Source organism: Chlorocebus sabaeus, chromosome 16, assembly GCF_047675955.1.
Source record: "Chlorocebus sabaeus isolate Y175 chromosome 16, mChlSab1.0.hap1, whole genome shotgun sequence".
In the NCBI taxonomy this organism is placed as follows: domain Eukaryota; kingdom Metazoa; phylum Chordata; class Mammalia; order Primates; family Cercopithecidae; genus Chlorocebus; species Chlorocebus sabaeus.
Window position 1 is genome coordinate 400,727 of NC_132919.1, and position 26,436 is coordinate 427,162.

General features: G+C 53.2%; 1 protein-coding gene across 12 annotated transcripts in view; it reads right to left on the minus strand.

Moving 5' to 3' along the window:
- The window catches only part of RPH3AL (rabphilin 3A like (without C2 domains)), a 184,650-nt gene that overhangs the window by 126,966 nt on the left and 31,248 nt on the right, over positions 1-26,436 (minus strand). The window contains exon 1 of one of the 12 annotated variants that reach the window (XM_073023845.1): positions 10,959-11,237. The exons of 3 other annotated variants lie outside the window; for them this stretch is intronic. The gene's annotated coding sequence lies outside the window, so the exon portion shown is untranslated. Of the gene's footprint in view, positions 1-1,734; positions 1,849-7,592; positions 7,822-7,853; positions 7,975-10,958; positions 11,242-26,436 lie in introns of those variants that run through there. 8 more of the 12 variants (XM_073023844.1, XM_073023842.1, XM_073023834.1 and 5 more) reach the window with 8 other exon arrangements.

Here is a 26,436-nt window from a genome sequence, read left to right on the forward strand (position 1 = left end):
TATGAACTTCTCCTTTCTTGTACATTTGTGAGAGGATAAAACCCGGTCCCATTACTCTTCTTACGAACACACTTCTGACCCTGTGGATCTCTGGAAGGCAGTTGGGGGACCCAGAGAGGCCTGGGCCCAGCTCGGAGAACTGCTTTTCTAGGCCGGGGCCACCCGTTTCCCTGAGGACGCGCCGACCGCCACCACCTGACCACACGGGTCCAGGCCACGACCTCAACCACACTGGTCCCTCTACCCCAGGGACACGTCCAGGCACCTGCTCTTCCAGATCAGACCTGACCCTCCCCAGTGGGCTGCCTCAGCAAAGAGACCTGGGCAGCCCCAGACCCCAAATAGCCAAATGTGGAAACCCCATGGCCAGGCCCAGGTCACCCGGGACCCCCCAGATGTAGGCTCCATCTTCTCCCCGATGAGGCTAACAGACAAGCAAGGAAAGGCAGGGTCAAAAGTGACACAGTCCTCAGACAACTTTAAACCAGTGCCCCATCCCAGCCTTTAGAGCACTACGGTTTGCTTTGCTTTATTTTCTAAAAACTTCAGTTATCTTGTACTTTGCAGCCACACCACCCCACACGGGTGTGGAAAGCACTATTCTGTTCAGAGTAAACATTTAAATACACTTTACAGGCTGAATGTGGTGGCTACGCCTGGTATCCCAGCACTTTGGGAGGCCGAGGTGGGCAGGTCACCTGAGCTCAGGAGTTTGAGACCAGCCTGGGCAATGTGGAGAAACCCCATCTCCACTAAAAATACAAAAATCAGCCAGGCGTGGTGGCGGGTGCCTGTAATCCCAGTTATTCAGGAGGCTGAGGCAGGAGAATCGCTTGAACCAGGAAGGTGGAGGTTGCAGTGAGCTGAGACTGCGCCACTGCGTTCCAGCCTGGGCAACAAAGCGAGACTCCATCTCAAAAAAAAAAAAAAGAGATCTGTGAAAATTTGGCTTTTATGTAAACTTACTAGAAGTCCAGGAACAAGTCAACTGTCTTCCCGAGCCTCAGTTTCCTCGTCGGTACCCAACAGAGCTGTCGGCCAGACAGAGCGACCGCCTCGGGTAATTTCAACGCCTGATTCTGACCCTGCTGAGTTACACAAGGGAGGCGAGGGAGGCGAGGGAGGCGAGGGAGGCTGCTCCACGTGGAAGGTGGGAACGGAGCCCCTCCCCAGCCCAGTCCACAGGACAGAGGCGGCCACAACAACTGTATCCTCCATGTCCCCACCCTTCTCACTGCTGTAGCTTCAGGGCAAAGGAACCACAGAGCCAAGCGCTGCAGAGGTCAAGGGAGACGGAAGGATGTCGCCTCCAGGGCTGGGGCCACGGACAGTGGCAGGGCAGGTTCATCGTCGATGGCAAGTCTGTGGCTGACCACGCTCACAGGGGTGGCCCCGAGCAAAGGTCGGACATGAGAACCCAGGAGAATTCGGGCCCCGGCTCCGGGACGGCTGTGCACCCCCACCCTGGCCGTGGCTGGCACCTCAGAAGGCACAGCTGTCCTTCACTCGTACAGAGCAACCTCGGGACAGACGGTGCGAGAGGAAGGGCAACTCGAGGAGGCACATTTTAGGAAACTGCCCACACAGCCAGCTTCGATTCTCCAAACCTCTTCAGCCTGCACTGGCTGGCAGCTCCCTGACTCGGCACGGAGGGCCTCACCAGCCGATCCCCATCCCGGCACCCGGCACCCCCTTCACCGGGGTAAACTGTGCTCACCACCACCCAGCGCTCACCTCCCGGGCTCGGATGGATGGCAGGGAGTCTGACCCTTCTCTCTTGAGAGCAGCGCCTTGTGCGTCAAACAGGGACTGCGCCCTCGTACTGATACACGGCCATTTGTCCTGAACAAAAAATAAACTGATGGGGGAACAAAATAGGGCCTTATAGAAGGTGAGTGGAAAAGCAGGGAAGGCAAAGCCCCAAATTCGGGAGGGAGGATGGAACTGGCCTGGGGAGCAGTGGCAGGAGGTTCTGTGGACAGGGCTGGTGGAGCTCTGGTCACTTCCTCAGTAAACTAGAGAGACGTGATCCCCAGGGCCAGGTCTGTCTCTGAGGTACTCCCGGCTGGGACAGGTAAGAGGCCGGAGAAGGAGTATGTGTGTGCGTGCGCGTGTGTGCATCTGTGTGTGCGTCTGTGCGTGTGTGCATGTGCAGGGTGCGTGTGTGCGCGTGTGCAGGGTGTGTGCACGTGTGTGCGCGTGTGCAGGGTGTGTGCACGTGTGTGTGCGTGTGCACATGTGTGTGTGTGTGTTGCATGTGTGCACGTATGTGCGTCTGCGTGTGTACGTGCATGTGCAGGGTGTGCATGTGTGTGTGCGTGTGTGCGTGTGTGTGTGCGTGTAGGGTGTGTGTGCGCAGTGCATGTGTAGGGTGTGTGCGCGTGTGTAGGGTGTGTGTGCGCAGTGCATGTGTAGGGTGTGTGCGCGTGTGTAGAGTGTGTGCACGCGCGTGTGCATGTGCGCGTGTGTATGTGCGTGTGTGTTGCGTGTGTGTGTGCATGTATAGGGTGTGTGTGCGTGTGTGTAGGGGGTGCATGTGTGCGCGTGTGTGTGCGTTTGTGTGTGGGGGGTGTGTGCATGTGTGTGTGTAGCGGTGTGTGTGTGCGTGTGTGTGCGCGTGTGTGCGTGTGTGTACACGAGCATGTTCAATAAGCCCACAGGCCAAGGCCGCGGCTGGAGAAGGCAGGCCCATCAAGGGGAGGAGGACATCTCTCCCAGGAGCCCGTCCCAAAGTCTTCAGTTCTATCGACATGAAATTTCCATTTCTCCTTCCCCGCTGGACTGTGGCTCCCTAGAGGGTCCCTACGTCGCTGCAAAGTAGGTGTTCAGGGAATATCCATTTAATTCAACTGCATTTCATCAGAGAGATGTGGCCTTCCCCAGACAAGGAAGAATTCAGAAAACAACCCAGACACGCTCAGAGCAGACAGTCCGGCTCTAACCAGGCTCTGAGACTTGTTGGCTCATAAGCCTTTTGCTCCTCAGAATCCCCACGGGGTCGTCAGCCTCACGGCAGCTCCACCTGACACCTGGGCTCGCTCCTGGCTGTGGGCTGGTGCCCCCAGAGCCTCCTCTGGGAAGCTGAGACCTCCTGGTGCCACCTCAACCCCGCCAGGCGACAAGCTGAGCAGAGGCTGCACTCAGGCCGGCCGGCCCGGCAGGCAGATGTTCCTGAGCCCCTTGTAAAACCCCACAGTACGGGACTAGGAGGACCCAAGGGGAACAGGGAGGGGAACAGGAGTTGCCTGGTGATAATTTCCTGAGAAAATTCCTAGGGGAGAGAGGTTCACCAACCCCAGGCAACTTCCTGAGACAGATCCGTAAACACAACCCCTTCTTCCAGGGGGATGCAATTCTCTCTCTAAAGTCGAGAGCTCACCACCCGGGGCGTCAGTCACTGCAGACACCACCGCAGACATCACCGCAGACACACCGCAGACACACCGCAGACACACCGCAGACATCACCGCAGACACACTGCAGACATCACCGCAGACACACCGCAGACACACCGCAGACATCACCGCAGACATCACCGCAGACACACCGCAGACACACCATAGACATCACCGCAGACACACCGCAGACACACCGCAGACACCACCGCAGACACACCGCAGACACACCACAGACATCACCGCAGACATCACCGCAGACATCACCGCAGACATCACCGCAGACACACCGCAGACATCACCGCAGACACACCGCAGACATCACCGCAGACACACCGCAGACACACCGCAGACATCACCGCAGACACCACCGCAGACACACCGCAGACATCACCGCAGACATCACCGCAGACACACCGCAGACATCACCGCAGACATCACCGCAGACACACCGCAGACATCACCGCAGACACACCGCAGACATCACCGCAGACACACCGCAGACACACCGCAGACATCACCGCAGACATCACCGCAGACACACCGCAGACACACCACAGACATCACCGCAGACATCACCGCAGACATCACCGCAGACATCACCGCAGACACACCGCAGACATCACCGCAGACACACCGCAGACATCACCGCAGACACACCGCAGACACACCGCAGACATCACCGCAGACATCACCGCAGACACACCGCAGACACACCATAGACATCACCGCAGACACACCGCAGACACACCGCAGACACCACCGCAGACACACCGCAGACACACCACAGACATCACCGCAGACATCACCGCAGACATCACCGCAGACATCACCGCAGACACACCGCAGACATCACCGCAGACACACCGCAGACATCACCGCAGACACACCGCAGACACACCGCAGACACACCGCAGACACCACCGCAGACACACCGCAGACATCACCGCAGACATCACCGCAGACATCACCGCAGACATCACCGCAGACACACCGCAGACATCACCGCAGACACACCGCAGACATCACCGCAGACACACCGCAGACATCACCGCAGACACACCGCAGACATCACCGCAGACACACCGCAGACACACCGCAGACACACCGCAGACACCACCGCAGACATCACTGCAGACACACCGCAGACATCACCGCAGACACACTGCAGACACAGAGACGGCCCTTAGAGTTCACCACCCCGGGCATCAGTCACTGCAGCCACAGCCACAGCCATTATGCAGCCTCACATGGTCGCTCCTGGGGGCTGTGGGACATTCATCCCAAAAAGAAAACACCTTAAATTCAGGCGCCAACCACCCCCATGGCGACTCTTAACACCTTAATGTGGCGCCTTCCAACCTTTCCTAGGCATTACGTACAAATCTTAAATAAAACTGGGTTCTTACTACATACACTGCTTGCTGGTTTTTTAACCACATTGTACTTTTCCCACATTATGAAAGTTCTTTAAAAATAGGATTTCAAACGGTAACTTGGTATTCTGAATACTATAGGCTTTACCGTCTTCCTGTGGGGGGCACACAGCTTGTTTCCAATTTTCCTCGTACACTTTTTAAGTGTATTTTTTGAGATACCTTTTCCACAGCCACGTTCACAGCCACTCAGAGCTGTCCGCGGCAGGCCTCGTGCTTGCCCTCTCCAAAGTGCACCTAGAATTGTCCGGCACAAAAATTCTGCTGGCGGCAGCCGCGTCTTGGGAGCCTAATCTGTGGCTCTCCAATTAGATGGTTTCAATAAGGTCACGATCCTCCATTCACAAAAAAAATAAAAACAAAAATAAACAAAAATCTCTTCTTTGCAAACAGTTGCATCTACTGACAAGAAGCCTTCTCTCTCCTCAGCAGCAGTTGTGGGCTCAGAGCCTGGTAAAGCCAGCACCGGCTTGAGAGCCCCGAGTGACCCCGTGGCTGGGGCCGGTCACATGACCCTCCTCCAGCGACTGTTCTCCGCCGCCTGCGGGTCCCGTAAACGTGCCTCGGGAGCTCATTCCCGTACACACTAGGAAGCAGCGTGAATAGTCATCACTCCAGGAAAACTGGCTCAACCCTGACCTTCCAAATCCCGCCACAGCCACAGCACAGTGAGGAAAACACCAGCCGCCTGCAGCCGTCAGTCTCTGACACACATCAGACTGAAAAACACATCCGGAGGCAAAACCACCTGCCTCCAAGAAGCCTGCAAACACCCCGGAGTCCCCAGCGCGTCCACTGCGGCGGGACAGGGACAGGGACATGGACAGACACAGGGACGGGGCGACCATCCCACCACGTGCGGCTTCTTCTCCCCACACCTTCCCCCAGGCCGCCATCGCTCCCCACCTTACACCCTGGCATTTTCACCGCCTCCATCTCGTTTCACAGACACGTTCAGATGTAACTGAGCCTTCACACTCTCCCAGGTGTGGCACGAACGAGCGCGCTTTCGTCCAGCCACAGAGTCCCACCCGTGGGGAGAGCGGGCAGCAGATCCCAGCTTCCGAGACCAGCGGATCTGCTTGGCCGGGGTCTGCCTTGAAGTCACACGCATGAGAGACCCCCAGAGAAACGCATTCCCACGGGCACGGCCACGCTGTGACTCAGGGGCGACGGTGGTGGAGGAGGCCTGGGGATGAGGGCACAGGTGTCCGGCACAGACCGTCTCCACGGTGAGAATGAAGGAAATGATGCCCGGCGCACAGCGGGAAAGAGGCAGCGGATGGAGGGGCTGAGGGAAGCCGCTGTGCCTAGGAGGGACACCCCCGTGCAAAGGCCAACACGGGCCACCAGCCGCTGCAGGACGCCAGTTCCTGTTGGCCACAGAAGGAGGGCTCAGGTGCGTCTTCCACACCAGGGGCGGCTGGTGCCCTCTGAGCCAAGAGCGGTAGAACCCGGCCAGCCCATAGACTGAGGAGGCGTAATAAATGGTGGTCGTAAACCCCCAAGTTTGGTAATAAATGGTGGTCGTAAACCCCCAAGTTTGGTAATAAATGGAGGTTGCAAACCCCCAAGTTTGGGCAGGTGTGCTTGTCACGCGGTGTTACCACAGCAACATATAACGGATAAAAATGGCACCTGGCAGATAAAATCCCAACCCTGACCTCAGTGTCCAGAACTATTCAGAGTTTGATTTTCCACTTGTGGTAGAAAGGCCAGAAGACCAGACGAGGGAGGCAAACAGGGGACGCGAGAGGCAAAAAAAACCCACTCCCCACCCTCCCAGTGCCACAGGAAGTACCCCGCAGTGAGGGACTGGAGCCTTCGCAGGTGCCCAGTGCCACAGGAAGTACCCCGCGGAGAGGGCATGGAGCCTTCCCAGGTGCCCGGTGCCACAGGAAGTACCCCGCGGAGAGGGACTGGAGCCTTCGCAGGTGCCCGGTGCCACAGGAAGTACCCCGCGGAGAGGGACTGGAGCCTTCGCAGGTGCCCGGTGCCACAGGAAGTACCCCGCGGAGAGGGCATGGAGCCTTCCCAGGTGCCCGGTGCCACAGGAAGTACCCCGCAGTGAGGGACCGGAGCCTTCGCAGGTGCCCAGTGCCACAGGAAGTACCCCGCGGAGAGGGCATGGAGCCTTCCCAGGTGCCCGGTGCCACAGGAAGTACCCCGCGGAGAGGGACTGGAGCCTTCGCAGGTGCCCCGTGCCAGAGGAAGTACCCCGCAGTGAGGGACTGGAGCCTTTGCAGGTGCCCGGTGCCACAGGAAGTACCCCGCAGTGAGGGACTGGAGCCTTCGCAGGTGCCCGGTGCCACAGGAAGTACCCGCGGAGAGGGACTGGAGCCTTCGCAGGTGCCCAGTGCCACAGGAAGTACCCCGCAGAGAGAGCCTGGAGCCTTCCCAGGTGCCCGGTGCCACAGGAAGTACCCCGCGGAGAGGGACTGGAGCCTTCGCAGGTGCCCGGTGCCACAGGAAGTACCCCGCGGTGAGGAACTGGAGCCTTCGCAGGTGGCCTCTGCAGGGCTGAAGAGAGGCTTCGTCCCAAATGCTAAATCTGGCGCCCAGAGGGCTGGGTTGAGAAGGGGTGGGAGGCGGCCTCCGGCCTCCGTGGGAAAGGACGCTGTGATCTGTGAGTCAGGTCTCCCCGCGTGGAGAGGGTGAGTCTGCCATCCCGCCAGGACGCTGTGCCTCGGCCAGGGTGACAGGGAGGAGATGGGTTTAAAGGAGGGAAAAGAAGCCGGGACAAATATAAAAGAATACTTGCCACCAAGCCGGTGTGTCCCGAGGCCTCGAAGACACCGTGTGGGAGCCTCCGTTCAACACCCAGGTATTAACATCCCAGGGAACCCTTAGCAACAGCCCTGACATCTGCTCTGTTACTACGATACGGGAACACGAGGAGAGCAGCAAGATAAGGTGAACCCAGACGTCACCATTTCCTCCAACTGCCAGGCCGCGATGGGAGGACGAACGACTCCGAGAGGGAGCCTCAAAGGCCTGTCTAAACCCCAAAGGTACCACTTACTCGGAGACGTCACAGGCTGATTATGCACCGAGCAGGTTCGAGAGGATTCTGGAGTTGAAACAGGAGCCCTGGGGAAACCAGTGTCTGACACAAACATCCTTCAACTCCCCCATCCCTGGGCTCCCTGCCAGGCCTGCCTGCTCGCGGCGGCTCCCCCTCCTCCCTCCCCCTCCTCCCGGCGGCTCCCCCTCCTCCCGGCAGCTCCCCTCCTCCCAGTGGCTCCCCCTCCTCCTCCCAGCGGCTCCCCGTCCTCCCAGTGGCTCCCCCTCCTCCCTCCCCCCGCTCCCGGCGGCTCCCCCTCCTCCCTCCCCCTCCTCCCGGCGGCTCCCCCTCCTCCTAGCGGCTCCCCCTCCTCCTAGCGGCTCCCCCTCCTTCCAGTGGCTCCCCCTCCTCCTCCCGGCGGCTCCCCCTCCTCCCGGCAGCTCCCCTCCTCCCAGCGGCTCCCCGTCCTCCCAGTGGCTCCCCCTCCTCCCAGCGGCTCCCCCTCCTCCCAGTGGCTCCCCCTCCTCCCAGCGGCTCCCCCTCCTCCCTCCCCCTCCTCCCAGCGGCTCCTCCTCCTCCTCCCAGCGGCTCCCCCTCCTCCCTCCCCCTCCTCCCGGCAGCTCCCCCTCTTCCCGGCGGCTCCCTCTCCTCCCGGTGGCTTCCCCACCTCCCGGCAGCTCCCCCTCCTCCCTCTCCCTCCTCCCGGCAGCTCCCCTCCTCCAAGCGGCTCCTCCTCCTCCTGGTCACTCCCCCTCCTCCCAGCTCCGACGCTCCTCCTCTCTTGCCCAGACAGGGGCAAGTCTTCCTCATCTGCCTTGGAACCTGCTGGGGCTCCCGTTGCCCCTCTTCACGTGCAGCCAGAGGTCCGGCTGCGTGACTCCCTCACTCAAACACCTTCAGTGGCTCCCCACTACCAAGGAAGAAAGCCCAAGCTGCCCTCAAGGCCATCCATGATCTGGCACAAACCACCTTCCATTCTAGCAGCCACCTCACCCGTCTGCAAAACTGGCGCTCCAGCCGCCAGGACCTTGATGCGCCCCAGCTGCCCAGCCTTGTCTCCGGCACCCTCTCACCTGGAACGCCTTTGGTTCACGCTGCCCACCTCCCCCAGCTGGGGGTGGCCCAGCACCACCTCCCCTGCGAACCCTCTGGCTCCCCCGATCTGGTCCCCGTTCCGATTGAGCCCACCTCCCTCCCATCGGCATTTCATTCTGCCCACATCCCAGGGGTCTTCACCCGTTACCCCCGATGCCCAGACACGGTGGGTGTCCAGTACTCCTTCAGGGGACTAATTTAACCATCAAGAGTTTGCCACTCACCAGAACTGCGTAATCGGTTAGGCACCAATAATTCTTTTTTTTGAGACAGGGTCCTGCTCTGTTGCCCAGGCTGGAGTGCAGTGGCACAGCCGTAGCTCCCTGCGGCCTCCAACTCCTGGGCTCAAGTGATCCTGGCGCCAGCCTCCCAAGTCGCTAGAACGACACACCTGGCTAATTTTTAAACTTTTTGGTAGAGACAGGGTCTTGCTCTGTTGTCCAGGCTGGTCTGAAACGATCCTCCTGCCTCAGCCTCCCAAGTAGCTGGGACTATGGGAGTACGCCACCACGCCCAGCCCGCCAATAAAATCTTGTCTTAAAAACCGCCTCACGGAATAAGAATAAGGTCCAGCCTCGCTGGCCTGAAAGGTAAGGCCCAACAGTGTGAACCCGTCACCTCCTTCACCTGCCTCTTTCCCCGCTGCCTCTACACCCGGGCTCTCTACGGACCATCCAGCCCCTGCTGAGACTCCCGCAGCCTTTCCTGCCTGTGCTCTTTGAGGAGCAGCGACCCCGGACATGCTGCCCAGGAACCCGTCCGGGGGCCGCCCCACTTGGTCACAGAGCTAAGTGTCTGCTACTGTCCTCAGCAGGACCAACAACAGCACCTTTCGGTTTCCTTGGCCTCGTTTGTCAAACACGCGCTGGGTGCTGACGAGGCACCAGGTCCTTGCCCAGCAGCTCGGTCTCGCTGCTCGAGGGCTGGGCGGGGTTTTCTCTTTTGTACCCCGCAAGGCCTCGCGTGGGGCACACGTAGGAGGTTTCACTGAATCCTGTGGGTCTTTTTTCACCTAGGAAAGTAAATCCCTGGGCATCTTTAATGACAGGCAACTCCCCTCCAGTGGACCCCAAATCCCTACTCATCTCTTCGTCCGTTACTGTTACTTCCCAGGCAGAAACGCCCTGCAAAGCCTCCAACCCAAATGGTATGTGAAATAACCTGCTTCTCCCCCATCTCGTTTCAAGTGCCAGCCCACAGCGTTCAACAGCCACAGCTCTGCCTACGTGTCCCCAGAGGCACAGCTTGCATTTGTCTCTTCTGAAAGGCCTGAAACAAGGTAGGTAGAACTTCTGTATCAAGGCAATCACGGAGCCGAAGGCAGCAACAGCAGGGTCACCAGGCTGGGCGTGGTGGCTCACACCTGTGATCCTAGCGCTTTGGGAAGCCAAAGTGCGAGGACTTTTTGAGCCCAGGAGTTCAAGACCAGCCTGGGCAACAGAGCAAGGCGCATCTCTACAAAAAAATTTAGAAATTAGCCAGGCACGGTGGCATGCACCTGTAGTCTCAGATACTCAGGAGGCTGAGCAGAGGATCACTTGAGCCCAGGAGATGGAGGCTGCAGTGAGCCACCATCGCGCCACTGCACTCCAGCCTGGGTAACAGAGCAAGACCCTGTCTCAAAAAAAAAAAAAAAATGTACAGGGTAACGAGAGAGAGAGACAAACAGAGAGAGGAGAAAATGAAATTCAAACTTAGTGCAAAGGTGACCAGAATAATACGTAGGTACCCGTGGCCCCTGGACTCTGTCTGCCCAGAACACGCCCAAGTCCTCCCGGGCTGCGGGGCACCGGGCTCGGGACGGGCAGCGTCGAGTACTCGTGCTATTTGTCTTTGAATGCAGAAATGCAGGCCTGCTTCCGTTTATGTGATTTATGTGGGTCTGGAAAGTCCCAGGCAGGCGGAATCTTTGCAGAGGAAACCTGATTTCCGCTCCCACCCGGGAGCTGCTTGTTGCAGGAGCCCGAGAGAAACCTCTCCATGAAGCAGAGAAGCTTCTGGGGAAAAAAGAAGGCCCACCCTCCTCACCTGCCTGGAAAAGTCCCCGTCCTCGGGTGTGCGGAGTCCTCGGGTGTGCTCCAGGTCCTGGGGAGCAGCGTCCCACACCCCCTGCCTCCCCCAGCGGCCTCTGCACAGCCCAGCCCAGACTCCAGCTCCCAGGTGGCTCTCCGCCAGCCCTGCCCGGTACTTCTCCAGCCTTCCTGGCCCCACCTCACCAGAGCCAGGGTTTACTTCCAGCCAGCAGCCAAGGCCATTCCCGGCTGACCTCGCCGGCTATCTGCGGGCCCAGCTGTCTCCTCTTACTCACAGAAACACAAACAGACGTTTCTCTGTTGCAACTCCAGGGTCAGGCACTGCCCTGCCTGGGAACCAGCTGTCCAGTTCTCTGCACGCTCCCCATTCTCCTGGCAGACGCTAAGGCTCCAAATAAGTCAGGGTGCCCATCAGGAGGCCAGCTGAGGGCTCAGGCAACAGTGGGGGGCCCAGAACATGGCTTGGGACAGAGAAGACGGGCAGGGAAAGGGTCAGACACAACCACTGGCACTTAGCTAGTTTTCAGGGCTTCTAGGAGGAGCCCTCCAGTTAACAAACGTTCCTACACGTGCTCAGCCTGACCCTGCGCTACCAAACTGGGAGAGGGGGAAGCCGCCTTCATGGGTGCTGCCCACCTGCCAGATGCCGCCACCGGCCGGCCAAGTGGGATCATCACAAGCCCAAGACGCGACCATCACTCCTTCCAGAAAAGAAGAAACCAGCTCGAGAGGTGCAGCCACTTGCCCAAGGCCCCGTAAGCCGGCACCAGGTGCCTGGTTTGGCCCAACGAAGCTGGGCTGAGCCCAAGTGCTTTCTATCCCCCTCCGCCTCCCAACGCACTGGGTTGCAGGTGTGGTGCCCAACAATAAGCCAGGGTATTCTCCGAACACCTGCCCTGCACCCAGCAGCTGGGAGCAAGGAGTTCCCAGAAACTGAGCTGTGCAGTAATTGGCCAAACAGGAGTTCTGAGAAGAACTGGGCCAGGGCAGCCTGAGGGGTCCCCCGGCTCCAGGCTCCCCAGCTCAGACCCGCCCAATCCTGCCATCAGACAGGCCCTCCAAAGGCCCTGCTCCACCCAGACACCTCAAAATCAAGCCCAGGGTCCTCATCCGGGAGCTCACGGCCATCCACAGGCTCCACCCTGCCTTGCCAAATTTGTGTCCAGACAAACAAACACCTGGCATCATTCCTCATGCCCAGGCCCAGGTCTCCCCACATCCACACTCAGTGTCCCCACCCAGACCTCTCCCCATCCTCACTCACTGTCCCCACCCAGACCACCCCACATCCACACTCACCCCCACCCAGCCCTCCCCACATCCACACTCACTGTCCCCACCCAGACCTCCCCACATCCTCACTCACTGTCCCCACCCAGACATCCCCATATCCTCACTCACTGCCCCCCACCCAGACCTCCCCACATCCACACTCACTGTCCCCACCCAGACCTCCCCCCATCCTCACTCACTGTCCCCACCCAGACCACCCCCCATCCTCACTCACTGTCCCCACCCAGACCTCCCCCCATCCACACTCACTGTCCCCACCCAGACCTCCCCCCATCCACACTCACTGTCCCCACCCAGACCTCCCCACATCCACATTCACTGTCCCCACCCAGACCTCCCCACATCCTCACTCACTGTCCCCACCCAGACCTCCCCACATCCTCACTCACTGTCCCCACCCAGACCTCCCCACATCCTCACTCACTGTCCCCCACCCAGACCTCCCCCCATCCACATTCACTGTCCCCACCCAGACCTCCCCACATCCTCACTCACTGTCCTACACCCAGACCTCCCCACATCCTCACTCACTGTCCCCAGCCAGACCTGCCCCCATCCACACTCACTGTCCCCAGCCAGACCTCCCCACATCCTCACTCACTGCCCCCCACCCGGGCCTCCAAACATCGGCACTCACTGCCCCCACCCAGACCTCCCCACATCCTCACTCACTGCCCCCCACCCAGGCCTCCCCACATCCTCACTCACTGCCCCGGGCTAAAGCAAGCGCTGCCTCGTCCTCATAAGCACACTGTTTTTACCTCTTCCCAGAACTTCCCCGTTTCTGGCGAACGTGTCTGACCTCTCCTACTGGAGCGAACACTCCCGGAGAGCAGGGTGCCTCCTGCCCAGACGGTACTGACAACATGTGGCACTAGAACAGAACTGAGAGCCCGGAAATAAACCCATACATCCGTGCTCAACTGACTTTCCACGAGGGTGCTGAGACCATACCACGGGGAAAGAACAGTCTTTTCAACATCTGCTGGGACAAGAGGAGCCACGTGCAGAAGGATGACGTGGACCCTGAGGTCACACCATTGTCAAATTTAACTCAAACAGATCAAACCTAAAACGAGAGCTAAAACTATGAAATTCTTGCAAGGAATGTCGGGGTAAATTTTCATGACTTCAGATTTGGCAATGATTTCTTAGATAGGTGTCATCTATATTTTGGTGTCATCTAAGATTTGCTTATGATTTCTTAGATGACACCATATATGACAAAATAAAAAAGAGACAAATTGGAATTTTTATCATAATTTTTTTGAGACAGGGGTCTTGCCATGTTGTTTAGATTCATCTCAAACTCCTGTGCTCAAGTGGTCCTCCCACCTCGGCCCCCAGGTTGCTGAGATGACAGGCATACCCCACGGTGCCTGGCTGACGTTACCATCATTTCCAGCTTTGTGCATCAACAGGTACTATCAACAAGGTGAAAAGACGGCCCACAGAATGGGAGAAGATATTTGCAAACTATGTGTCTGATAAGGGTCTAGTATCTAGACTATATAAAAAACTCTCACAACTCAACAACAAAATGACAATTCTATTTAAACTTGGGCAAAGGATTTGAAAAGACATTTCCCCAAAGAAGATACGCAAATGCCCAAAAATCACCTGGAAAAAAGACTCAACATCATTAACCATCAGGAAAATACAAATCAAAACCACCATGAGATACCACTTCACATCCACTAGGATGGCTACACGAAAAAATATGAAAAATAACAAGTGTTCGTGAGGATGTGGAGGAACTGGCACACTTGTGCCTTGTTGGCGGGAATGGAAAATGGAAGCCACTATGGAAGACAGTTGGGCAGTTCCTCGACAAGTTAACACAGAATTATCATCTGACTCAACAATTCCGCTCCCAGGCATAGACCCAAAATAATTGAAAGCAGATGTTCAAATAAAAACCTGTACACCAGTGTTCATAGCAGCACCATTCACAATAACCAAAATGGGAAACAACACAAATGTCCATCGACTGGAAGAAGGACAAACAATATATGATGTATCCATACAAAGGAATATTATTTGGCTATAAAAAGGAATGAAGTATCAATTCCTACTATGACACAGACAAACCTTGAAAATCTGCTAAAAGAAGCCAGTCAAAAAAGACCACATATTATATGATTCCATTTATGTAAAATGTTCAGAACAGACAAATTTATAGAGACAGAAAGTAGATTCGTGGTTGCCTAGGGCTTCTTGGGGTCGGGGAAGGGTGACAGCAAAAGGGAATGGGGTTTGTTTGTGGTGATGATTGGTGATGGTGATTAGAAGGACATCCATGACCTCCCCCATTACTCTGGTGAATGAAGACCATCTTTGCCTCATGTCCACTGGGTATGTTATGAATTTCTTCTCCTCACAAAGAATTTATAGTGTCTCATTGACCAACCAGTCAGACATGATACTAATCTGGGTTCCAAAAACAAGAAACACCACAACAGATAAAGGAAATTGTCAGTGATGGAATCCGAAGGTCAGGCATGTAAGTTTCACTATAATATTTGTTCCACTTTGCTGCATGTTTTTAATTATTCATAACAAATTATTATAAAAGTAAAATTACAAGTAGATAGCTTGGGCATTCAACCCATAAAAACCAGGTTCACAACATTAGGAGAACACAGACAAGGACCTTGGGAGCTCCCACTCGCAAAAAATCACATCCATGCCTGTTCCTGCTCCCCACAGGTGTCCACAGGTGACACACCAGGTGACACGGCTGCCTGAAGGAAGGAGAAGATGCAGGACTTCCCTATCGTGGCACAGGACTGGGGACTGTGGAGACCGTCTCTACTTTAACACATTCAGCTCTCTGAGTTCAAAGCGAGTCAGAAAATGGGCAGAGCCACTGTTTTTATTACCTCCAAATGAATCTGGCAAAGGATGCTGGGGCTGACCAAGCAGGCGTTCAACCCAGTCACACACTCCAGGTAGCCCCGCTAGCAGGCTGACAAATTATCTTCTTCTGCCAGGTGACAAAGGGCAGTGGTTACAGGTCCGGGTTCAGGGTCGCGTATCTGAGGTTTGCATTCTGGCTCTGTGAATTACGAGCTTGGTGACCTCGGGCAACTTCCTTCACTTCTCTAAGCCTTAGGTGCATCATCCATAAATGAGTAGCTGCCTCCTGGGGCTACTGGGAAGAATAAATTCAATCGGTGGTTCTGAATCAGAGTGATTTTGTCCCCCAAGAGACTTTTGGAAATATCTGGAGACATAGTAGGGGGTGCTACTAACCACTATCCATCCAGTGGGTAGAGGCCAGGAATGCTGCTAAACATCCCTGAGGCACAAACCAGCCCCCGTAACAGAGTTATCCGGCCTAAATGCCAAAGCACTTGAGTTGAGAAAACCTGATAGAGGTGGTGCAGGCAACACAACCAGCACAAAGCCTGTCACAGTGTGCACTCTCAGGGTAGGGCCATCATGGCTGTCCTCATCATCACCATCGTCATCATCATGATATGCACCATCATTACCATCATCCCCATCATTACCATCACCATCACTGTCATCTGTGTCACCACCATCATCACCATCATCGTCACCGATACCACTATCATCACCCTCACCATCATCGCCACCATCACCATCATCACCATCACCATCATTACCATCATCATCGTCATTACCATCACCATCACTGTCATCTGTGTCACCACCATCATCACCATCATCATCACCAATACCACTATCATCACCCTCACCATCATCACCATCATCACCATCACTGTCATCTGTGTCACCACCATCATCACCATCATCGTCACCGATACCACTATCATCACCCTCACCATCATCACCACCATCACCATCATCACCATCATCATCGTCATTACCATCATCATCACTGTCATCTGTGTCACCGCCATCACCATCATCGTCACCGATACCACTATCATCACCCTCACCATCATCACCACCATCACCATCATCACCATCACCATCATTACCATCATCATCACTGTCATCTGTGTCACCACCATCACCATCATCGTCACCGATACCACTATCATCACCCTCACCATCATCACCATCATCGTCATCATCACCACCCTCACCATCATCACCACCATCACCATCATTACCATCATCATCACTGTCATCTGTGTCACCACCATCATCACCATCATCGTCACCGATACCACTATCATCACCCTCACCATCATCACCACCATCACCATCATCACCATCACCATCATTACCATCATCATCGTCATTACCATCATCATCACTGTCATCTGTGTCACCACCATCACCATCATCATCACCGATACCACTATCATCACCCTCATCATCATCACCACCATCACCATCATCACCATCACCATCATTACCATCATCATCGTCATTACCATCATCATCACTGTCATCTGTGTCACCACCATCATCACCATCATCGTCACCGATACCACTATCATCACCCTCACCATCATCACCACCATCACCATCATCACCACCCTCACCATCATCACCACCATCACCATCATTACCATCACCATCACTGTCATCTGTGTCACCACCATCATCACCATCATCGTCACCGATACCACTATCATCACCCTCACCATCATCACCACCATCACCATCATTACCATCACCATCATTACCATCATCATCACTGTCATCTGTGTCACCACCATCATCACCATCATCGTCACCGATACCACTATCATCACCCTCACCATCATCACCACCATCACCATCATCACCATCACCATCATTACCATCATCATCGTCATTACCATCATCATCACTGTCATCTGTGTCACCACCATCACCATCATCGTCACCGATACCACTATCATCACCCTCATCATCATCACCACCATCACCATCATCACCATCACCATCATTACCATCATCATCGTCATTACCATCATCATCACTGTCATCTGTGTCACCACCATCATCACCATCATCGTCACCGATACCACTATCATCACCCTCACCATCATCACCACCATCACCATCACCACCCTCACCATCATCACCACCATCACCATCACCACCATCACCATCATTACCATCATCATCGTCATTACCATCATCATCACTGTCATCTGTGTCACCACCATCATCACCATCATCGTCACCGATACCACTATCATCACCCTCACCATCATCACCACCATCACCATCACCACCCTCACCATCATTACCATCATCATCGTCATTACCATCACCATCACTGTCATCTGTGTCACCACCATCATCACCATCATCATCACCAATACCACTATCATCACCCTCACCATCATCACCATCATCACCATCACTGTCATCTGTGTCACCACCATCATCACCATCATCGTCACCGATACCACTATCATCACCCTCACCATCATCACCACCATCACCATCATCACCATCATCATCGTCATTACCATCATCATCACTGTCATCTGTGTCACCGCCATCACCATCATCGTCACCGATACCACTATCATCACCCTCACCATCATCACCACCATCACCATCATCACCATCACCATCATTACCATCATCATCACTGTCATCTGTGTCACCACCATCACCATCATCGTCACCGATACCACTATCATCACCCTCACCATCATCACCATCATCGTCATCATCACCACCCTCACCATCATCACCACCATCACCATCATTACCATCATCATCACTGTCATCTGTGTCACCACCATCATCACCATCATCGTCACCGATACCACTATCATCACCCTCACCATCATCACCACCATCACCATCATCACCATCACCATCATTACCATCATCATCGTCATTACCATCATCATCACTGTCATCTGTGTCACCACCATCACCATCATCATCACCGATACCACTATCATCACCCTCATCATCATCACCACCATCACCATCATCACCATCACCATCATTACCATCATCATCGTCATTACCATCATCATCACTGTCATCTGTGTCACCACCATCATCACCATCATCGTCACCGATACCACTATCATCACCCTCACCATCATCACCACCATCACCATCATCACCACCCTCACCATCATCACCACCATCACCATCATTACCATCACCATCACTGTCATCTGTGTCACCACCATCATCACCATCATCGTCACCGATACCACTATCATCACCCTCACCATCATCACCACCATCACCATCATTACCATCACCATCATTACCATCATCATCACTGTCATCTGTGTCACCACCATCATCACCATCATCGTCACCGATACCACTATCATCACCCTCACCATCATCACCACCATCACCATCATCACCATCACCATCATTACCATCATCATCGTCATTACCATCATCATCACTGTCATCTGTGTCACCACCATCACCATCATCGTCACCGATACCACTATCATCACCCTCATCATCATCACCACCATCACCATCATCACCATCACCATCATTACCATCATCATCGTCATTACCATCATCATCACTGTCATCTGTGTCACCACCATCATCACCATCATCGTCACCGATACCACTATCATCACCCTCACCATCATCACCACCATCACCATCACCACCCTCACCATCATCACCACCATCACCATCATCACCATCACCATCATTACCATCATCATCGTCATTACCATCATCATCACTGTCATCTGTGTCACCACCATCATCACCATCATCGTCACCGATACCACTATCATCACCCTCACCATCATCACCACCATCACCATCACCACCCTCACCATCATCACCACCATCACCATCATTACCATCACCATCACTGTCATCTGTGTCACCACCATCATCACCATCATCGTCACCGATACCACTATCATCACCCTCACCATCATCACCACCATCACCATCATTACCATCACCATCATTACCATCATCATCGTCATTACCATCATCATCACTGTCATCTGTGTCACCACCATCACCATCATCGTCACCGATACCACTATCATCACCCTCATCATCATCACCACCATCACCATCATCACCATCACCATCATTACCATCATCATCGTCATTACCATCATCATCACTGTCATCTGTGTCACCACCACCATCACCATCATCGTCACCGATACCACTATCATCACCCTCACCATCATCACCACCATCACCATCATCACCACCCTCACCATCATCACCACCATCACCATCATTACCATCACCATCACTGTCATCTGTGTCACCACCATCATCACCATCATCGTCACCGATACCACTATCATCACCCTCACCATCATCACCACCATCACCATCATCACCACCCTCACCATCATCACCACCATCACCATCATTACCATCACCATCACTGTCATCTGTGTCACCACCATCATCACCATCATCGTCACCGATACCACTATCATCACCCTCACCATCATCACCACCATCACCATCATTACCATCACCATCATTACCATCATCATCATTACCATCATCATCACTGTCATCTGTGTCACCACCATCACCATCATCGTCACCGATACCACTATCATCACCCTCATCATCATCACCACCATCACCATCATCACCATCACCATCATTACCATCATCATCGTCATTACCATCATCATCACTGTCATCTGTGTCACCACCACCATCACCATCATCGTCACTGATACCACTATCATCACCCTCACCATCATCACCACCATCACCATCATCACCACCCTCACCATCATCACCACCATCACCATCATTACCATCACCATCACTGTCATCTGTGTCACCACCATCATCACCATCATCATCACCGATACCACTATCATCACCCTCACCCTCATCACCACCATCACCATCATTACCACCCTCACCATCATCACCACCATCACCATCATTACCATCACCATCACTGTCATCTGTGTCACCACCATCATCACCATCATCGTCACCGATACCACTATCATCACCCTCACCATCATCACCACCATCACCATCATCACCATCACCATCATTACCATCATCATCGTCATTACCATCATCATCACTGTCATCTGTGTCACCACCATCACCATCATCGTCACCGATACCACTATCATCACCCTCACCATCATCACCACCATCACCACCATCACCATCATTACCATCATCATCGTCATTACCATCATCATCACTGTCATCTGTGTCACCACCATCACCATCGTCACCGATACCACTATCATCACCCTCACCATCATCACCACCATCACCATCATCACCACCATCACCATCATCACCATCACCATCATTACCATCATCATCGTCATTACCATCATCACTGTCATCTGTGTCACCACCATCACCATCATCGTCACCGATACCACTATCATCACCCTCACCATCATCACCATCATCGTCATCATCACCACCCTCACCATCATCACCACCATCACCATCATTACCATCATCATCACTGTCATCTGTGTCACCACCATCATCACCATCATCGTCACCGATACCACTATCATCACCCTCATCATCATCGCCACCCTCACCATCATCACCACCATCACCATCATTACCATCACCATCACTGTCATCTCTGTCACCACCATCATCACCATCATCATCACCGATACCACTATCATCACCAACACCATAATCGCTATCACCATCAGTGCCACCATCATCATCATATTCACCTCCATCAGTCATCATCACTATCATCACCATCAGTCATCATCATTATCACCATCACTGTCATCTCTGTCACCACCATCATCACCATCATTGTCACCAATACCACTATCATCACCCTCACCATCATCACCATCATCACCCCATCACCATCATCATCATATTCACCGCCATCAGTCATCATCACCATCACCACCATCAGACATTGTCACCATCAATCATCACTACCCTCACCATCATCCTCTTCTGTATTGTGGGAAATGCCCAGAGGGGCTCACATCTGGGCAGGAGGCCTGATGAATAGAAAGTGTATCTACTGGGAAGAGGAATCAGCATGAGGGGAAAGGCCACATGGCCTTGCTGAGAGGCAGGAGGCCTTTGGTGAAGCCATATCAAAAACCATCCTAGCCTGTAGTCCCAGCATTTTGGGAGGCCAAGACGGGAGGATCCATTAAGCCCAGAAGTTTGAAACCAGCCTGGGCAACATGGTGAAACCTTGTCTCTGAAAAAAAAAAAAAAAAGCACACAAAAAATTAGCTGGGCTCAGTGACATGCACCTGTAATCCCAGCTACTTGGGAGGCTGAGGTAGGAGGGTCACCTGAGCCTGGGGAGGTTAAGGCTGCAGACAGCCGTGATCGTACCACTGCACTCCAGGCTGGGCAACAGAGTGAGTCTCTGTCTCAAAGGCAAACAAGCACAACACCGTAAATCCCATCCGCAAAGGTGCCAGTAGCTGGCAAGTCTACAGCCACTGCTGTGAGGACTCCGTCTGCCTGGTCACTTTCCCACCTCTCTAACTTCTCATTGCCATTAGCAGGAACTTCCTCAAACAAACCCACCAGGGGTTCATGCTCAGAGAAGCTGGAAGGGGGATCGCTGGGGTTTCTACACCTGTGTAGCCAGACTTGGGGAAACAGAAACAACCACCCAGGACTGGCTAGAGAACTGAGTCCTGGGGCAAGTGAGAGGAGGCCAGGAGCAGCGCCCTGAGGCTGAGAAGTGGGTGCCCGCTGGGGCATGTGCGCTCCCCATCTGCACACACACCCTACAGGGGCATGCACGCTCCCCGTCTGCACACACCCTGCTGGGGCATGCGCGCTCCCCGTCTGCACACACACCCTGCTGGGGCATGCGCGCTCCCCGTCTGCACACACACTCTGCTGGGGCATGCGTGCTCCCCGTCTGCACACACACCCTGCTGGGGCATGCGTGCTCCCCGTCTGCACACACACCCTGCTGGGGCATGCGTGCTCCCCGTCTGCACACACCCTGCTGGGGCATGCACGCTCCCCATCTGCACACACACCCTGCTGGGGCATGCGTGCTCCCCGTCTGCACACACCCTGCTGAGGCATGCGTGTTCCCCATCTGTGTGCACACCCTGCTGGGGCATGCACGCTCCCCGTCTGCACACACACCCTGCTGGGGCATGCACGCTCCCCGTCTGCATACACACCCTGCTGGGGCATGCGTGTTCCCCGTCTGCACACACACACCGACTTTGCACTGTAAGGACAAATGGGATGCTAGTGGGCTCTGAGTCTTAAAGACCAGGACATAAGGGAAACACAAAATGTCACATGGAGGAGGTGAAAGGTTTGTCTGTCAATAATCAATTAGGAGAACCACCATTGAGGGCTTACCATTTGCCAGGCTTAGTGCCAAGTGTTTTATGGAATCATCTCCTTTATCTTTCCAAGTAACCCTATGAGGCAGGTTTTAACACCCCCATTGTACAGGTGAGCAAACTGAGGCTCCGAGAGGTGAATGACAGCTGGTAAGTGACAAAGGTCCAGCATGTGAACTCCAAGCATAAACTCTTAACCACAAGCGTAGTCCAGCTTCTCACACTTCATGGTACTCTGGGCTGGACAGAACTATGTGTGTTTGGGGCCTTTCCCCGTCGCAGTTGTATTAGTCCGTCTTCACGCTGCTGCTAAGGCCTACCCGAGACTGGGCAATTTACCAAAGAAAGAGGTTTAATGGACTTACAGTTCCACGTGGCTGGGGAAGCCTCACAACCATGGTGCAAGACAAGGAGGAGCAAGTCACATCTTAGTGGATGGCAGCAGGAAAAGAGGGAGCTCGTGCAGGGAAATTCCCCCCTAGAGAACCATCAGCTCTCGTGAGACTTACTCACTATCACAAGAACAGCACGGGAAACGCCTGCCCCCGTGATTCAATGACTTCCCACCGGGTCCCTCCCACAGTGCAAGATGAGATTTGGGTGGGGACACAGCCGCACCATTTCATAGCCATCCCGTGTACACACACAATCTTTTTTCCTTCTCCTTTCAGATAAGTCAGAGACAACAGGTAAGATTCTACATAGAAAAACACTATTTCGTCAAAAATAAGAAAACAAACAACAGACACTTCACTGAAGATACACAAACGGCAAACAAGCCAATGAAAAGATGCCCAACATGATATGTAATTAGGGAACTGCAAATTAAAACAAGATACTACTACACACCTATTAGAACAGCCCAGATTCGAAACACTGACATCACCAAATGCTGGTGACACTGACATCACCAAATGCTGGTGAGGATGTGTGGCAACAGGAACCCCCAAAACGCTGCAAAACAGCACAGCCAACCCGGACAGCACAGTGGGACTCTGTATCTACGAAAAATAAAAAAGTTTTCAACAGGAACCCCCCAAAACACTGCAAAACGGCACAGCCAACCCGGGCAGCACAGTGGGACTCTGTATCTATGAAAAATAAAAACATGTTTAGCCAGGCGTGAGGGCACATGCCCACAGTCTCAGCTCCTCAGGAGGCTGAGATGGGAGGATGGCTTGGGCCCTGGAGCTCGAGGCGGCAGGGAGCCATGACAGTACAACCACACTCAGCTCCAGCCTGAGTGACAGAGCAAGACTCTGTTCCAAAAAAAAAAAAAAAAAAACCAGTACAGCCACTTGACAAGGTATTTTGTTACAAAGTTGACTATACTCTTACCGAAGGATCCAGCAAGCACATTCCTTGTATATGCAAATGAACTGACCATTTATGCAAATGACCTGACCGTTTATGCAAATGACTGACAGTTTATGCAAATGAACTGAACAGTTATCTCTGTTCAAGAACCGGCACCCTCATATTTACTAAATATTTATTCATAGTTGCAAAAACTTGGAAGCAACCAAGATATCCTTCATCAGATGAATAAACAAAATATAGCACCATATATTCATATGATGAAACATAATTCAGCGATTAAAAAAAATGAGCTAGTAAGGTTGGGCAGAATGGCTCATGCCTGTAATCCCAGCATTTTAGGAGGCCGAGGTAAAAGGATTACTTGAGGCTAGGAATTCAAGACCAGACTTGGCATAATGGCGAAATCCTGTCTCTACAAAAAAAAAAAAATTAATTAATTTAATTAATTTAAAGAAAAATGAGCTGGGCGAGGTGGCTCAAGCCTGTAATCCCAGCACTTTGGGAGGCCGAAGGGGGCAGATCACGAGGTCAGGAGATCGAGACCATCCTGACTAACACGGTGAAACCACGTCTCTACTAAAAAAATACAAAAAACTAGCCAGGCGAGGTGGGACACACCTGTAGTCCCAGCTACTCGGGAGGCTGAGGCAGGAGAATGGCGTGAATCCAGGAGGCGGAGCTTGCAGTGAGCTGTGATCCGGCCACTGCACTCCCAGCCTGGGCGACAGAGCGAGACTCTATCTCAGAAAAAAAAAAAAGAAAAAGAAAAATGAGGCTACTCTGGGCACACTGTCTATAGGGTAACCCTTCTCTGCAAGAAGGAGTTTAAAAAAAAAAAAAAAAAAAGAGCTGGCAAGCCACAGACAGACATGGAGGAATCTTAAATGCATGCTGCTAAGAGAAGGAAACCAGTCTGTAAGGGCTACTTACGGCACGGTTCCAACAACGTCTATTACATTCTGAAAAAAGCCAAACTATGGAGACAAGAAAAAGACCAGGGATTTGGGGGTGGAACGGGAAGAACGAGGAAATGGATTGCAGGGGATTTGGAAGGCAGTGAAGTTATTATTCTCTACACGTCTTTACACATTTTTTGAAGCCCATAGAACCTACGCCTGCAAGATAGAACCCTAAGTGTACACTATACATCTTGGTTAATAATAATGTATCAGTATTACCACGTTTATTGTAACCAATGTACCACACCAAAGCAAGATGTTAATCATGGGAAACTGAAAGAGGTAAAAGGTTAGACGGGAACTCTGTACTTCCTGTTTAATTTTTTTCTGTAATCCTAACACTGTTCAAAAAAACAAAAAAGTGCTACCAAATGCAATGAAAAAATTTTAAATTTTCTTCTTCATAGAGAAAAAAAATACCACATCCATCATCATCAACGGGGAAGAATCTTGCCATGCCACTAATATTACCTTTGGGTGTCACACCGTCCCGAACGCTTTTGTGTGGATTAACCACAGGAGCTCGTCATCCCTGTTTGCTAAAGGAGGAAGGTACGTACTGTCCACGCCTGTGTTCCATCCCCACCACGCAGCCCTCCCTTGGGAGTGCAGAACGTTGAAAGGTCAACAAATACTGGGCCCCAATTCTTATCCTTCATCACAGGCATCACAGCTGGAATCTGTGTTTATTTCTTTGTTTACGTGTCAATCTCTGGAAGGTGCACGGGGAGAAGGGTCACCTCCATTGTGCTGCCTCCGAAGAACCAGTGCATACTGCACGGTGCACAAGATGAATCCTGAAGGACTCGGACAGTGGCTCCAATAAATGCTGGGGCCATGCAAAGAACACCGGGAGCAAAGAGAAGGCGCAGGGAAGATCTTGCTCTGTGGCAGTCCCGGAGGGCTTCAAAGAGAAGAACGTGGTGCAGCGCTCAGAGGAAAAAGGAGGGACTTGGCAGGCAGAAGGCTGCATTCCAGGGAGAGAACTGTCCTCCCAGAAGTGCCAGAAAGGAAGAGGAAACTCACTCAGGGAACTAGGGTAGCTGGGCGGGAGGGAAACTGGTCTGGGCAGGTTAGTGACTGCCCTGACGTCACAGCTCGCTGGCACCATCTTGGGCAGAGCTAGGAGGGCTGAAGCCGTAGAAATAGCCAAGTGCACCTCGAGCTTTCACTAAAGTCAGGCTGAAAAGAGAGGACAGTGAACAGACCCTCCCCTTCCCCATGTCACCCATATCTCCCAACATCCAGGGGCCAGGAGTGTGCCCAGAAATCGCCAGCCCAAACTCAAAACGGCTTTAAGGTGAAATTCACATTCTATCCCACCATATATCGATGATTTTTAAAATTAAAATGACTGGGCACAGTGGACCACGCCTGTAATCCCAACCCTTTAGGAGGCCAAAGTGGGAGGATTGCTTGAGGCCAGGAGTTCGAGACCAACCTGGGCAATGTAGCAAGACCCCATCTGTATAAAAAAAACTTTTTAATAGAAATAAATGTTAAAAATGTACTAATTAGTAATTCAATTTAATGAGAATGATGCTTCTGCTCCACCCTAAGAGATATCCCTTCCAAAAATGTCTTCCAGTAAAATTGAGTCCAGGATTCTGCAACTCTGGTTTTATACAGTAACAGCAGCAGTAGCTGACATTTCTGTAACACCTTACCT